Genomic DNA, 5,360 nt, shown 5'->3' with positions numbered 1-5,360 from the left:
GCCGGGCGCCGCCGCCCCCCAGCTGTTGGGAACAGCTGCTTCTCTCCCCGCGCGGCGCTGCGCGCGGGGCTCCGGCTCTGTAGCCGGCGCTGGGGTAGAGCTGGAGACGCCTGTAGGCGGCCTGGTTCTCGGCGTCGCCTGCTCTAACCAGTCAAAGTCTTAGGGACCCGGCGCAGCACCAGCCGGGACCCGGGGTGCGGGGACTGTGCCCAAGGAGGAAGCTGCGTTGCTTTCCAAAGTGGACGACGCTAGCTTTTTGGGCTAGGCCTCGGTGACAGGGCCGGCGACCTGGACTGGCGAACTGGGGTCCCCAGAGGCCTGGGGCGATTCGCTGAGAGGAAGATCCCCTCCCGGGTGCGGGGGGTCAAGGAGCTCGGCCTAACGATACCCAAGCTGGACACCCTGGGGTCTGAAGAGTGAGAAGGAGGGCCCCAACTTTCCTTGGCCCCAAAAAGCCGGTGCTGGGGAGACTCAGAGAGGTAGAGCCAGAAGGAAAAGAAAGATCTAGCTCTTGGGTGTAGTTGGGAAAACCATTAGCCTTAATTGCGCACCGCCCAGCCAAACCAAGTAACTGGAGATACCTATGTCCATCAGGCACCGCCTTCTATTTCAGAGGATCATAAATTAGTACTTTAGCCCCCACAGTCACCAAATTTGTCTTTCCTCCCTAACTTAGTTATTCAGGAAGATTGGTACAGATGTCTCAGCATAAGTCGTCCTTGTTTTTTTTTTTTTTTTTTCCTAAACAATTAATCTATTTCCTTCTATTTGAATTACTAGAATGTTTAGTGGCTTGACCTCATCTGTTTTTATCTGGATGTAAATGTAAAAGGTATACTTTTTGAAATCAACTTAATGCATAACCAGTGGTTTCCACCAGCAGACCTGAAAGCATTTGTAGAACACAGGGCACCCCATACATATTATGACTTTACATCAGCTTTTTGCAACTTCTTTTAATTGAGAGTTCATTCAATTAGGCCTTAAAATCATTCAGTCATACTTGAGGTTTGGATGAACATATTTAATGTGAGCAGAAGGTTTCATCCACCATTGTTGGTGCACAATTTCCTTTTAAGTCCTTTCTACCAGGAGTCCACCCTACAGTCCCTACATTAATCACCCCTGAGCGGCACCATTTATTCCATTAAAACAATTCGGTATGTTAACCATTAGAGAGGTGCATACTGTGTTTCTCTCCAGGGCACCTTTGCAGTCCACCCAAGAGGGTGAGAAATGTTGCATTTGCAAAGGCTAATGGGAATGCAAATATTCTTGTGCAAAACATTAAATATCCTTTTTCATCTTGCTGACTTCCTCATGAGGTTGACTTTTTTAAGTCATTGGTTTCTTTACGTTTGAACCCTCAGTGGGAGATAGAGAGAAATCAGAAATCTATTAACGTTAAAAACATTTTTTTCAACCAATTAAAAAAAAATAAAGAATTTTACAAATAGATGAGAGCCAGAAAGTGAAATTGTAAAGAGCCAGCACACAGGTTCAAAAAGCACTCTGTGTGCTGGTATGATGAAGATAATTTTTAAAATTTATAAAAACAAAGCAGGCGGGGAAAGAGAGGAGGCGTGTTTTTTAATGTTCAACATCCATCTTGTGGTGTCATTTAAGAATTACTGTACTTAGATGAGGCTCAGGCAAAACCCTTTTGTGAAGGGAAACTGCTCAGAGAGAAGCCTTAGAAGGGTGCCTTTGACTATCTCGCCTTTCTTCCTACCTGGATTGGGAGCCCACCCTGGAGGGGACTGTGATAATATCAGGGAAGGAGGGTGTCTGGGAGTGTAGCCAGCAGCTAGGATGTTCACTAGGTAAAGTGGTGAGATCTACAAGGAAATTCTGATCCCGGGTTGGAATACTTGTGTCCTAGAACTAAGCTTCTGGAAATAAGACACTCCCGTCCCATGCAACCCCTGACTGCAGTGTTTTTATTCTTTCAAGGGAACAGTAAATACTTGATCACTTTGCCTGAAACTTTGCCTGGATGGTCCCTAATTTTGAATTCCAGAGATAATTAAAACATTACTAATCCAGTAGTATTCCGTGAGTCACTGAGAACAAAGGTTAAGAGGGATGGAGATTCCTTATTTTCCCAACCTATTTAAACAGAAGCCAGAATTCATACCCAGTTCATCTCAACAAACTTTCATCAAGACCCCACTCCCCTTCGCCCAGGCAAGCACTGTGGTAGGCATCATTGCCGCCCACTGTGGGTTTTGTTTTACATCTACACAAAGGTGGACCAGTTAAAATGGCCAGATCCTCATTTTTGGTGGATTTACGAATCTGAGTCATCAAACCATGTAGCCTTGGGGCCATAAAGTTTTCCTGAATTCAGGGTTTCAAGGTTAAGTACCAAATATTTCTGTACAATTACCCATTACAAATTCAGGTTTGAAAAACAATGCTTGGATAATCCTTTTGCTTTCTCAGCTGCTTTTGGCAGAGAATACTTGTATATTCACAGGCCTTGTGCAATATAATGTGCGCTTCTTTGGAAAGAAAGAACCATAAAATACTGTAAAAGTTATAAATAGGTTCCACAAGCTTGTCATCTCCAAATTAGTACATATGGATGGCCCTGAAGTTTTGGTTCCCAGTCCCTGGCAAGATCAATATTATTTTATTACTTACAGTAAATTATTGTCCACTTTCTTCAAAATCTTTATCTGACTGTAAAGGCCAGAATCAAACTCACAAGTTTCACATTCATGTATAACTATCTTCTTTTCCCCTTCCCTCTTAAATTAATCATGGAAATCAACTTCAGGCTCACAGCCTTTTAGAATAATTTTGAAAAAAAGAGAGTAATATTTCATGAAGATTGAGAAGCACTTTTCTGGCTTATTGAGCCTCCTACCCCAGAGATAATATTGCTTTGGACATAAGCCACCTGAGAGCAGGGTGACACTCTTAGGTGTCACTGGATCTCCTGCTGTCATTAAAACCCTTCAGAGGGTTCTACATATAGTTGGCACTAAAGAAATATTTACTGAAAAAATTAATGTTTTAAAGATACTTACCTTCAAGCTTGATGGGAAGAAATATATACTTTTTTTTTTTTTTTTTTTGGAGACGGAGCCTTGCTCTGTCTCCCAGGCTGGAGTGCAGTGGCAGGATCTCCACTCACTGCAAGCTCCGCCTCACAGGTTCACGCCATTCTCCTGCCTCAGCCTCCTGAGTAGCTGGGACTACAGGTGCCTGCCACCACACCCGGCTAATTTTTTGTATTTTTTGTAGAGATGGGGTTTCACTGTGTTAGCCAGGATGGTCTCGATCTCCTGACCTCGTGATCCGCCCGCCTTGGCCTCCCAGAGTGCTGGGATTACAGGCGTGAGCCACTGCGCCCTGGCCCAGGAAGAAATACATTTTGATTAGAACTGATGACCTATAAGGTGGGCACTTTTTTTTTTTTTTTTTTTTAGGCTGGGCACTTTTTTTTTTTTAAACAAAAATATAGCTTCAGTGAAGTCTTCTGTTTTGGTTGTTTGGAAACATTTTATCTTCTTTTGAGTATCTGTGTGAGCATTTTGATGTAAAACCAACAGGTTTTCTGGTCTTTTGAGAAGTCCCGTCATCAGCCGCACTTCTGTTTCTTTGGGCGGGTTGCTAATTCTCTCTTAGTAACAGATAACAAATGTGTGTGATAGGTTATGCTGCTATTTTAGTGTGCAGAAGAATTGGCAGTCAAAAACCTAGTCAGTTCAGCTCAGACCCACCTCTGGGGAAATTCTATTCATGCTGCATTAAACCACAGCTAAGCCGGTAAATAAAGTGAAATGGAAATTTGTGACTGTTATTCAGTCATTAGAGTCATAATGCCTCTTTTACACTGAAAATCTGAAAAACAGAGAGCAAAGTAGGATTATTTGAGGGACAGGCAAGGGCAAAAATCAAAGTGTTGAGGGACAAAACCGTTCATTGCCAGCGTCAGCGTGCCAACAATTTCACCCTGCCTGTGTAGTAGTAGCTTTGAGTGTATGCACACTTTAATTTCTATTATGTCAACCCGAAAGGCAGGAAAGAGAATGCAAACATTTTAAACCCACTGTGTGCTTGTTCACATTTTAAACTCAGGATGTCCTTTGGTTTTAAGTCTTTAAACAGTGAGCTTCTGAGCTGCCAAGTTATTTTTAGGAAACTGATGATACTCTCCAAATGTATTGAATGACCTCTCTCTGGATGACAAATACATTCTAATGCTGTTGCTTGTGGGCTGGGCAGAGGGCACCGGGTGATGGAAATAGTCCTGCATCTCAAGACAGGAGACCTAGAGTCTAGTCCAGGCAGTTATTAACCAGCTCCAAGACCTTGTTTGGTTTACTTCATTAAAAAGGACAAATGTGGTTAGAAAAAGTACTCATGATCTTATCCTAGAACGGAGGATGCTAGCGTGACCCTTTATTTAAAGATGTCTATAGAGGGTGACCTCGGATTTCGAAGATGGCTTAATATTAATACTTGAGTGTTGCTTATTCACTTTTTAATTTAAGCAATTTGAGATCATTTTGTAAGATTGATATTTTCTCTGATAACAAAGGAAAGGCATATTCATGATAGAAAATTATGAAAACGTAAAGATATACAAAGAAGAAAATAAAAATTACCCACAATTCTTTCCACTCCTTAAAATAACTGTTGACATTTTAGAGTATCTAATTCCAGGCTTTGCTTATACATAAATATATACACGTAAGTGTTACAAACATAAAGTATAAAGTACAGCTTTTATCAGCTTTTTTAAAAAAACTACTAGTATACTGTATAGTGAATATTTTTCCTTGTTTTAAATTGTTTCTGCAATTTTAATAGCATTTTAGCATGTCATTGCCCCCAAGTTTATTTATGCAGTCTCTTTTTGTTGGATATTTATGTTATTTCCAACTCTTCCCTATTATAAAGGGCTCTGAAATTAATACCTTTGTAGATATATAGATATATATATAGACATGTGTATATATATACATATTTTTTTTTAAGACAGAGTTTTGCTCTTGTTGCCCAGGCTGGAGTGCAATGGTGTGATCTCAGCTCACTGCAACCTCCACCTCCTGGGTTCAAGTGATTCTCCTGCTTCAGCCTCCCTAGTAGCAGGGTTTACAGATGCCCGCCACCACGCCCAGCTAATTTTTGTATTTTTAGTAGAGACGGGGTTTCACCATGTTGGCCGGACTGGTTCAAACTCCTGATCTTAGGTGACCCGCTCGCCTTGACCTCCAAAAGTGCTGGAATTACAGGCGTCAGCCACTGCACCTGACCAATAAATCTTTTTTTAAAAAAACTTTTATGTTAGGTTCAGGGGTACATGTGCGGCTTTGTTATAGAGGTTAATTGCTTGTCATGGGGAG

Source organism: Colobus angolensis, unplaced genomic scaffold (assembly GCF_000951035.1).
Source record: "Colobus angolensis palliatus isolate OR3802 unplaced genomic scaffold, Cang.pa_1.0 Scaffold6, whole genome shotgun sequence".
In the NCBI taxonomy this organism is placed as follows: Eukaryota; Metazoa; Chordata; class Mammalia; order Primates; family Cercopithecidae; genus Colobus; species Colobus angolensis.
This window is presented reverse-complemented; position numbering follows the sequence as displayed.